This window comes from Protopterus annectens, chromosome 6.part0, assembly GCF_019279795.1.
Source record: "Protopterus annectens isolate FY-2018-M chromosome 6.part0, PAN1.0, whole genome shotgun sequence".
Classification (NCBI taxonomy): Eukaryota; Metazoa; Chordata; order Ceratodontiformes; family Protopteridae; genus Protopterus; species Protopterus annectens.
The window spans coordinates 848,182,656-848,195,393 of NC_056737.1; positions in this window are offsets into that span (position 1 = coordinate 848,182,656).

Genomic DNA, 12,738 nt, shown 5'->3' on the forward strand with positions numbered 1-12,738 from the left:
CCCAGCACATAAAGCCCGGGAAGAGAGCGACAACCAATCAGTAGCATTTTAGGCCAGGCACGTCATGTACGTGCCTGCACTGCCTGCGGACGTCGCAGTCCGAACCCCTTTCAGTTCTATGCGGTTTGGAACCACATAGACTGCTGGGCATCACACTGATGCCTCAATGTCCTCACTGGACTGCAGCAAAAACAAAAAAAGTCTTTATTTAAACTGCCGCAACACAAGGTGGTTAAAGTGCGCATGCGCCTACTTCTGAGTCGCGGACTCGAATTTTGCATTTAAACAAAAAAAAAAACATCTGCTACTGTCGTACAACAAAAGGTTTTTTTTTTTTCATTTTCTTCTTTTTAGCTGAGGGGGCTGCAGTCCGATGCCACGAGCCACCCCTGCAGAGGCATAACATGCACCACTATATTACATTTATATATATGTGCTTATAACATGCATCACCTTATTACATTTATATATATATATATATATATATGTGCTTATATAACATGCATCACTTTCTTACATTTATATGTAATATTTGATTATAATGGTGATCTTTTTCTGCAGTCAGTACTTCCCTCATAGGTTTATTAACTGTTTGTTATTTTTCCCTTACTGAAAGTTAATATCCATTCATTACATTGTCTATAAAAAAAAAACTCCCATGTCTTTATCTATACATGATTCCCTATAGACTGCTCCTCCCAAATGATCTGTATCCATTCTTGGAGAGAAGTTATACATATTTTATTTTTTATTAACAAAGGGTTGAGTTTCCATTGTCTGAATTTTTGCCAGACAGTATACATTGTGGTTTGCTCTTGGTCTGAAAGTCCTGTGGGGCATATAGCCAACTCCTTTGTCTTAGTCATATAGGTCTGACTAAAACACTGCACATTTGTTCTACTTGCTATGCCTCCATTCCCTATAAAGGCATAATCATTAGTTAATGGATTCACCATATATCCACATGGTCTGATTCAAATACCTCTCCCTTTAATTCTCTGCAGACCTTAGGAGATCTGATCATTCTTTATGAATAACTGTCCGCCCAGTGGTGAAATCCCCACCCCCACATATTAGGTTCACAGATTAGTACTAGGCTAACTACCTTGCAAGCCATTTTAAGCCTAGCCAATTATCCCTTGTGAGACTCAAACCCTGTACCTTGGGTTTGTAAGGAAAACACCTTAACCATTAGGCCACCCTCTCAACCCTTAAAAATCTGAAAGGTGTGTTAATAAATTAGTGGCATTGGAACATTTGAATCATCTTTATTAGGGCCATACAAATCAGCTTGCCCCATCCATCTGCTTAAGTTGTCTATGAATTATTTTTCAGTCTAATGCTTCAAAGTACCAAAGTGTGTGTGTATATATATATATATATATATATATATATATATATATATATATATATGTGTGAATAAAGAAACAATGGTCCCCTACAGACAATCGAAATCCCATATGATCGAAGTTTTAAAACTTTGAGCATTCTGAATCAAGATATCTGTACAGAGTGTAACAGGAAACGTTCCCTTTTCCTAGCTGTGCAATCTTGGAGTTGGTATATTTAAATATCGGGGTGTGGGGAGGTGCAGGGGTGCAGGGAGGCTTACCCTTCTGCAAAAATGTGCAGGAATTCTTTTTTGTTTTGTTTTATTTTTTTTTTTCAGGTGTTCAAACTTTTGAAACTTCGATCATATGGTCTTGGCCATATGAAAGTAAGTTCAGTCATTTGTAGTAAACCAAGAAATTCACTACAACTATGTTTTCTTAACTTTGTCAAAATCAGATAAAGTAACAATTTTCCTTATTTACCCCACCATTTAGTTACTTAACAATTCTTTGGAGACTATACAATAATACATTTGAGGCATATGACAAGAATTAGGAGGTAAAAAAACACCCAAAAATTTGGGCTGTATAACTCAAAATAACTTCATAGTACGATAACAAAACCACAAGTAAAATGAATGCCCACAAAGGACAGATCCAGTACCAGGAATAAAGCCTCAGCACTTTATGTTTTATTTATGTTTGCCTTTCTTTCTTTCTCCTTCATGCTCTTAACTCTGCACTTAACCTTTTTTTGCCTTTATCTCATACTTCTTCACCAGCACAAATAACAGAACAGATACACTATAACTATCTAGGGTTGCCACCTTTTCAAATTATCATAGTGAGACATTCTCGGGACATACATCAGATTTTACAGGCCGACACAAACCCACGGTCACTACAAAGGATAGAACTTTTCTTTTTTGCCTAAATATAAACTTATTCTTGTAGCAGTTTAGTTGCTTATCCTGTTTCTTGTAACATGTAGGTATTTTAGATACAGAAATAACTATTGTATGCAACTATTACATTACATATGGGACATAATTATGTCCTACAATCTCAAGACATTTGCCAAGTTTAATATTTTTGGTCAGGACACAACCGCCCAAAGAGGGACTGTCCCTCACAAAGTGGGACGGGTGGTAACCCTATAACTATCGAAACTACCGATAAGAAAATAATGTCGCATAGATAAGACATTCTGAGTTGTCATCTGACTCTTTATAGCATTTTAAGACATTTATTTCAAAAGTTCTACCTCTTCGACAGCGATAATGTTCATTTATTGATAAAGAATTACCTCTTGTGTTTAACCTGTCTGAGGTGAGTCCAAAATTAAGTAACAGATTGTAAATATTGTTGATGAAGTTCTGTTACTGCCACAGATTTACCTATGCAGGATCGATGCTAACATAACTTTCAAAAGAGACCAGAAATAGAAGAAGTGAATGTACCCAAAATCCTAGTGCAGAGGTCATGCTCTTGTCACTGTTACCCAGATTGTAACTTCTCATTGGATTAAAGGTTCCCTTCTAACATCAACAGAAATAAAACAGTAACCGGGATTTAATTATTTATTTATTTGTGTTTGTTTCATAGCAAAGGATTTTGAGATCCGACCTTCATATGCCATAGATATGAAGCAGTTACTGCTTTATTTCTGGCAATTCATTAAATGCTTGTAGGAATGCCGATCTTACATTGTTGATAGAGTCGATCGAAAATTTTTTATCCCTATACTGAAAAGACAAGAGTGTTTGGATACCTCATCTGGAATTTCACCTTTTTCAATATTAGGTAAGAACAAAATGGTTCTAATTGTTGTCTTTTTTGTTTAATTGGATAGGGTAAATCTTGTTTTTTTTCTCTTTGCCATTGCTAGAATGTTAGCTGCATCTTGATAGTTTAATATCTTGACATAAATTTGCGTGGGTTTATTAGGGATTTTTGATGAACGGGCAGCCAGATTCACTCTTTCAATTACTATTTTATTAGTTTCAGGAGAGTTATCTAGTAGACAGCCCAGTATTTGCACGATGATTTATTTTAATTGTGGATGTTCATAGCTCTCCGGGACAGCTCTGATAAGAATGTTGTTAAGCCTACTTCTCGCTTATAAGTCCAGTATTTTTGTTAGTATCTCCTGCGTGTAATTTGTGTTTTTGTCTCAAAGTTTTTGCATCTGATCGATTTTTATTTCATTCTCAGTAATTTTAACTTCTTTTAGTTCCATTCTAGAAGTTATTTGATTGATAGTATTATCAAATGCTGACAGTTGGTCAGAAAAGTTCTGCACTGCCGATTGCAGAGGTTGAAGTGCTGATTTTAATTCTTCCAGGCCAGGAAACTGTTCTGACTTTGCAAACTGTTCTGACTTTGATTGCAGAGTACCTGGGCGTCATGCAGTGGCATAACATGCATTACCTTATTACATTTATATATAATATTTTAGCAATAACCCACGCCTGGGTGTGGGTAATGCTGGATTTACCCACGGTTGGCGTGGTTTGGTCACGAGGGTGAAGCCCGAGTGGCCAAACAAAGACAACTGTGGGTAAAGCCAGCATTACCCACACCCAGAAGTGGGTTATTGCTATTATACAATGACATTATTTAAGAAAAAAATACTTAGTTTTCTTAAATAATGGCATTGTATAATGCCTCCTTGCTGCTCTTCCGCAGCTGCCCGGTATTCTGCGGCAGTTTCTGATGTACTGCGAATGCATATGCTTACGCAGTACATCAGAGCTGTGGGTGGAAGCAACAGAGAAAGCAAGATCTCCATTGCTTTTTAGAAAGTGTCTTGCTATGTTAAAGTAGTTTAACATAGCGAGACAGCTTTAAAAAAAAGCAATGGTGCTTTTTTTAAAGCTGTCTCGCTATGTTAAATTCCTTTAACATAGAGAGACACTTTCTAAAAAACAATGGAGATCTTGCTTTCTCCGTTGCTGTAAGAAAAAAAAAGACTTATACTAATGGAAAAAGTCCGGGCGACCGGACCTTTTTCCATTAGTATAAGTCTGATTTACAGCGTGCATGCTGACCAATCAGCGTGCACATTTTGGAATATTAATGGGGGGGGGGTCGTTGTATAATTGCTTATATAACATGCATCTCCTTATTACATTTATACATCTCTCTCTCTCTCTCTATATATATATATATATATATATATATATATATATATATATATATCTATATCTATATATATATATATATATATATATATATATATATATATATATGTGTGTGTGTGCTTATATAACGTGCATCACATTATTACATTTATATATAATATTTGTTTATATACCATGCATTACCTGATTACATTCATATATAATATTTGCTTATACAACATGCATCACCTTATTTCATTTATATATAATATTTGCTTATATAACATGCACCTCCTTATTACATTTATATATATTTGATTATATAACATGCATCTTCTTATTACATTGATATATAATATTTGCTTATACAACATACATTACCTTATTACACTTATATATAATATTTGGTTATACTGATGCTCTTTTTCCGCAGTCTGTACTTCCTGCATTATTTTATTAACTGTTTGCTATTTTCTCCTTCCTTACTGAAAGTTAATGTCCCTTCATTATATTCTCTTTAAAAAAAACTCATATCTCTATGTATGCTTCATTCCCTGTAGATTGCTCCTCCCAAAAGTTCTGTATCCATTCCTGGATTTTTTTACTAACAAAGGGCCGAGTTTCCATTGCCTGAATTTTTGCCAGACAATATACAGATTCCACATTATTGTGGATTGCCCTTGGTCTGAAAGTCCTGTGGGGCATATATCCACCTCCTTTACGTTAGTCATATACTTGTGACTAAAACACTGACACATGAAATACAAATTATTTTTGTAATTGTTTTAAGATTTGACAAATTAATCAGATGTAATGGAAGTAAAAAAAATCATGTACTATGGCGGTATATTGGGTGTCTGAGAACAGAATGCAGAACAAAACACTGCTGCTGTGTCTGTATCACAAACATAAAACTTGAACAGAAATCAGTTTCATTAACTGAGAGAATCTTAGTTATCTTGTCTCAGATGGAGCTATGGGATTGGTTTGTCCTTCGGATAGAGCTATGGGATTGGTTTGTCCTTCAGATAGAGCTATGGGATTGGTTTGTCCTTCAGATAGAGCTATGGGATTGGTTTGTCCTTTTATTATTTACCCTGAGCTGAAGGTAAAAAGGAAAGGGAAATAAGGAAGGCATTCAGAAAAAAATATATATTTTAATTGTAATTGTCCATGATATGTATCAAATAGAGCCAAAGGCCATAGATTGCATGTCAATGCTAAATGATAACATATATGCAACATATTTTATATTAATAGTACTTTTTTTACATAAAACATTTATATTTTGGTAGGATATAATGTAAGGTCTATTCTAGGAATGAAATCTCCATCACTGGAGTGTTAAGTAGAGGCTTAAGGTACCCTACAAAAAATAATGTTAGAAACTACAAAAATAAACACCAGCCTAAAATGTGGAATGCCAGCATTTCCTGTTGTAAATTATGACAACTCTTCGATATCTAGAAGTATTTTTGATCTTCAGTAAAATTATTTTTGTCCATTGCAGTCAATTACATAAGACTGATTAGTCAATATTATACACAAAAACAAATGGGAAGAATGCAGTTAAATTCAGGCTTAAAAATCCTGGCAGTATATGTGCCTTTCAAATTTTAAACCAATCAATAAAAAGTGAAATTGTGAAGGCATTTGCATGATGGTTAAGATGAGAACAGTGTTGATTGGTGCACATTTTAAAGTAGGAGGCAGATGGAGGCTGACCAATTGGAGAGCAGGCAATCGTCGGAAGATAGACTAATAAATGTAAGCACTATGCTAAAAATACCTGTACTGTTTACACAGATGGAACTGGTATATGCAAAAAACTTCAGTCACAGTTAGATATGACATGGCAACCCAGATTCCCTAAAACTCATTGCTTGAATTAAGTTCATAACTAGTATTAGAGTGTTGATTAGTTACCTCAAGGAATGTAATTAGTGCATCAAGAGCGCCTTGTCAAGGGCCTCATGCTATTTGTTCTTAAATATGGTGATATGAAAATGGTTTTAGGAACATCTACTTCACATGCAAGACAGGAAATTGTTTTCTGCTTATATGCTTCCCCCCTTTTTATAAATAATAAACTAATAAACTAATAATAGAAAATAATGGACTACATGAAAAGAGACATGGAGGAGCTCTCCGATCTTGTAGCCCAGACAGGTATGACCCTAGCCCTGAGTAGCATCCTGCCAACACCCAGAATAATACCACAGTACAAGGACAAAATGATTGACTTCAACAAGTGGCTAAGCTTCTGGTGTCATTCTAAGGGGATCCAGTATCTGTCTGCATGTGATGACATGATCGGCAACCACGATGCTTTGCCAGAGATGGCCTGCACCTGTTGCCCTTGGGATTCCGGATACTGGCTAAGGCTCTTGCCACCCCCATAGTGCCTTTTTTATGCAAGGCTCAAATGAAAAATTCACCACTGTAACAGGTACAAGCAACCAAAATCTGAGGGTAATGCTATTCAGTGCTAGAGGTCTAGACCTCAGAATGCATTCAATCAAGACACTCCTTAAAATGGAGAACATCGACATCTGTGCAGTGACAGAGACCTGGTTTAAGGCTCCAGAGAGCACCCCTGCATTACCAGGCTATAATTCATACCACTCCTTTCGGCCACCTAACCTGGACCAAAAGCTTAAGGTGGAGGTGTGTCCATATTCATTAAGGATATCCACACCTCCAGGCTAGTTGCTCAGCATAATGCATCCGAGATTATCCAAGTGCAACTAATTCTGGGCAAGACCGCAATCCGAATTGTAACTTGCTACAGATCCCCCACCATGCCCCAGAATTCCCACTCCTCATTTCTTGATGCACTGGAAAATATTAGGATGCAACCCAACACCCTAATAATGGGAGATTTCAACTACCCACAATTAACTGGGAAAACTACTCATGTACCAACTCTTTTAATCTACGTTTTCTGGAATTCATAAATTCCAATGCCTTGGATCAACTTATCCACACCCCCACCAGGGGCAGCAATATCCTAGACCTGGTCATTACCAACATGGGTGACCGGTGTTTCACACCAGAGGTCAATTCCTCATTGGTCAGATCCGACCACAAACTAATCACCCTAAACATCCACATCCCACCCCAACCCACATTACTAGCTTTGGACTTGTTGCACCCCCACTCCCCCATGTAGTGACTCTGGATTGAAACCCCCATTCAAAGAAAATAAAGATAAAGATTAGCTTTGGGCTGTTTTCAAATCATAGGCCTCTTGAACATGAAACATACACATGCTCTTTGATACACCTTCCTGATTGTATTAAATTATATTCCTTGTACAATACAGTACAGTTGTAAGAGGGCATTTTAAATTTATTGTTTTGAACATTTTTCCAGTAAACAATGAAACAAAATGCAAGCACCAATAATGACAAAACTGCCCAATTCACAACATTTCCATCATAAATGTTTAGTCAAACTTACATTTCCATCATAACAGTCCACCAGTGTCAGTAAATAGGCACAATCTCTGAAGAAGTAAAAGTCATCTAAATAATTCCACATTAAAGAAATTTGTAACTAATGAAGAAGTTGCTGCTAGCAAACATCTTTATATGTCATTGTTTCATCTACAAATAAAGTGGCTGTTGCCCTTGAGGAATAAATTGCCCATGCTGCATTAAAAAAATGATAAGCTAGTAATATTGCAGTAGGGAATGGATGGCAAAGTGATAACAGGTTCATAGTTACTAGGTATCTTCGCCAAAAAGGACTGCAGCATCCACCCCATTTACAAAACAGTAGAGTAGCAGCAATGCATTTACCTACTGTGGGAGTAGAACCCACAGCCTTCTGCATCAAAAGTAAGTACACTACCTGTTGTGCTATTAACAATGCAAGTAGACTCACCATAAGCAGTACTAAACTTTTGTTCACCTGCAGCTCACAGCTCCTTGTAAAATCTACTCGACATTCTGCTATATCTCTGAACTTTGTAGCACAAGAAATCTGGAAAAAGCCAAAATTTATCGGGGTCGGGGGGCAAAAGCCCCAAAACCATGGACACATTTTAAACATTGCTTTTATAATGTTGTAAAGTTGCTTCAATAAAATGCTGTGTTACCACCATACATTTTACTGCCAAGTCTTGAACCCAGGGGAACCCTGTGCAAAACAGTCAGAGAAACATACCACTATGCCAAATCAGCTGTTTTGTGAAAGAGAGGAAGACTGAAACTTAAATGACTACCATTTAGTGAATTCAGTTCTCACCATAGCTGTCAACCTCTTAGGACAAAACACCTGAACAAAGCCAATAATGGGGGAATACAGCCCCCAAACATATTCAGTGAATTCAGTTCTCACCTAGCTCTCAACCTTAGCACAAAAAACCTGGATGAAGCCAATAATGGGGGAATACGGTCCCAAAAATAAGGACAAATTTCAAATATCCATGTTATAAACTTAGTAAATTGCTAGAATAAAAGGTCATGTACTTTCTGAAGAATATGAAGTCTGAAATTCAAATGACTGTTATTTTTATTTAAAATTTGTTAACCAGGAAAGTCTGACTTGGAACAAAAGCCAATTTTCATCAGAGAAGGGAGAAACACTCCAGATGCATGTCTTTATAAGATGGGAAAACATGCAGGTTCGACACAGAAAGTAGCCCAGCCAAGAATCAAACCAGAGAACATGTAGCTGTCAGACAACAATGCTACCAGTGCACCACTGCACTACTGACTTTGCCAGCAACAACAAACATACAGAAACCACAGATTTTATGAGGAACAGAACAAATATGATGCAAAAACCTGCAAATTTTTTTACAAATGGTGGTGGGTATGGAATTCAGGCCCTTACTACCTGCATGCAAGGTACAGGGTTCAAGCCTGAGTATTCTCTACCCACCACCATGTGTTCTCTCTAGCTACTAGTATGTAGCAACTGCGTCATTACACACACACACACGCAAACCCTACCTCCAGCAGATCTAAGTCCTCACCCTCTGCAGCAGATCCAATCTGTTCCTCCATGTCAGCTAAGTCATTTTCCTCTGTAGCAGCCTGAATCTGTCCTCTGCAGCAGCCCAAATATCTGTCTGTCCTCAATAGCAGCCTGCGCAGACTGTTCTGGTTTCCCTGCAAGACATGAGTAGGTTGGAGCCGCCAGTCTGCAGGTGATGCAGTCCAGTGATCCTCTGGTCTGTGAGGTCATCACCACACAGATTTCTGGGCTGGCAGGTCAGAGTTCCCTTCCTTCCCTATCCAGATTGCCTAACACAGCAGTCTGGAGTTCAGGAACTAAGCATGCATGCGTGGAGTTCTGGGACTTGTGAATTTTTTTTTATTCTATTAACTTTCTACAGTGGGGGGGACTCGCAATTTATTTTTCTTTATTCTTTTTACAGATGGGGGGGGCTGCAGTCTTGCAGTCCTATAGCAGAGCTGCCCCTGTCTGAAGTATAGGCTAACACAGTAGGTCTTTGGCTAATGAAGTTCGCAGATGACTACAAACATAGGAGCTATAAACGAAACTCCTAACGATGTGGACATCCTACAAAAGGGTCTCACTGTGACAGATGCCTGGTGTCAAATCCATGGCCTCAAGCTCAATGCCAAAAAGTGCACTGTCGTCCCCTTTGGTAAACTCTGTACCCATGAGCTACCATATAGGTGGTAGTCTACTTAACACCGAAAGTGTGATAAGAGACCTTGGGACACAGGTGGACAGTAGTCTCTCCTTTGATAATCACATCACCACAGTAGTCAGGAAATCTTTCTACGTAGCACACCTCATCACAAAAGGTTTCTCATCCAGGAAAAAAAAGGTTATTGTTCCCCTCTACTAATCAGTCATTAGACCAATTATAGAGTACAATGCCTCTTTTGGTATGTACCTCACAAGACATCTACAACAACTGGAAAGGCCGCAGAAATACCTCACAAAGAGGATTACTGGACTCAAACAGAAGCCCTACGCAGGCTGTTTAAAAAAACTCCAGCTTTACTCCTTCGCATATCGCCTACTCAGAGCGAATCTCTGCATAAAATGCAAAGCTATGTCAAATCCAGAGCTGTTGGATGTGCTCCACTTAAAGAAATCCCAATCCCTCCGAGCTACACACTCTAGGGACCTAAACCTTGTCACCACAATAAACAGAACATGCTGGAGGGATAGATTCCTGTCCCAGAGACTTCCCATACTCTGAAACAAACTACCTATCTATAGCAAACAAAGCTCCTCATTAGCACTCTTCAAGAAAAATCTTGGTGACTGGATGGGAAATAGGAAATTCACCCCAAGGATCACCTCTGTGGCTATGCTCGACAGGGGCACAGGAAAATAATTTTCTTGGGTGACGAAAGCCAGGGTACCTTTTTGACTAGGCTTATATAGGTCCTAGGGCCAATAGCCTAGTACCTACCTATGAACTTTAATGTCTTTTGTATTTTACTTTCAAATTTACTATTTATTAGATCAACACAGAATCTCATGTTACACTTTCCTCAGGCATTCACCTGAAGGTGGAATACTCTGAAATGCTAAGTTCTACTTCTCTGTCATAGTATTTTACACACACACACACAAACACACACACACACACACACACACACACACACACACACACACACACACACACACACACACACACAGACAAGCACACAGACACACATACAGACACAGCAACACAAACTAATATAGACACAGGACACACACACACACACACACACACACACACACACACACACACACACACACACACAGAACCATATAAATACACACACATGGACACAACAACACAAGCACATATAGACACAGCACACACACACACACACACACACACACACACACACACACACACACACACACACACAAACACACACACAGACACACCTTCATACTCTGGCTTGCGTGAATAGTTCTAAATGAAGGAATGCTTCATTCCAAAGAATAATTGGCACCATGTATGATATGTGTAAAAGTCAAGTGAGAACATGCTTTTTTTAATGCCTGTTACTAAACAAAGAAAAAATGTAAAAAGTAGTTCTGATCTCCTGAGACCATACACAATTTAAACAAGAGAAATGAAAGCTTTTGGTTTGGAACAGGTTCAAGAATCTATTATAGACAAAACTTATAAAGTATAAGGTTAAGCCTGCATTTCACAGTGCCACCCATGAAGAAATTCTCACTAATGTCTGTCTCTTTCAACTCAAGCTGGTCATAGTCATTCCTCCCTATCTACGTTGAAATATTTCACTTCTTTGTCAAGCTACATGGGTCTGTCTTCGCACTGTAAAACATCATCTGGTGCAGTGGATTTTACCTAAACACTTCACACAGGCATCTTAGCAAAGAAAAAGCAAGCAAAAAGAGAAAACCTTAAGGTGTATTTCCCACTTATCCTGCCAATTGAGGTCAGTGTTTTACTCTTCAACTTTTTTTCTTTTTATAACTATTAGGGTTGCCACCTCACATAAGACTAATTCCTGGCGATGTTAAACACAAACCGTGTTGTTTGGCTTAAGTGCTGTCTGACTCGGAGACTATCAGTCTTTGATATGTTAATATTCATAATGATTGTACAACATATACTATGTACAGGAAAAGTTCAAAACAATAATACAACTGTAAACTAATTATTCAAATGTTCATTCTGTGTGCTTTGGTAGAGTCACAAAAACTACTTGCGCTTAAAAGTATATTTCTGATCAGATCTTGCAGCTGCCAACAATTTGGGTATTTTCATCAAGAACTCATGAAACTGAGAACAACTATTCCTCAAATTTCTGCACAACTGCAGCTCAGCTCACAAAACACCAAGTCCCAGATGATTTCTTTCTTTGGTCCACAAAGAATTCATCACACTGAAAGTTCGTTCACACGAATAATCGACACAGCTACAGAAAATGCGAAGGATACAACTTTAAAGAGTTCCTCACCACACTTCTGATGTGTCAATTTTGTGAAAAAATCCTTCCGTTGATCAACCACTCGTCCATTTTTTTCCACCAGCTCTGTTTGAACGTCACACAGAATACAGTAGTCATCATAGTACTTGTCTTTGTTGATGTCAATGCGCAACTTGTCTTCCAGTTCCTTGAATAAGCTCCACATCACTGGTTCTTTCAAGGTTAAAGCTCTCATTGCTTGAAATTCTGAATCCTAGTAATTTTATCACTTTTCTAGGTAGCTTAAACACTTGTTGTAGAATTGATCAGCATCAGCTTCAAAGTGCCTTTTCTTATCCTGTGAAATTCTTTTCAGCATGTCTGCAGCAGCCTTTCCATAAAATTTGTCTT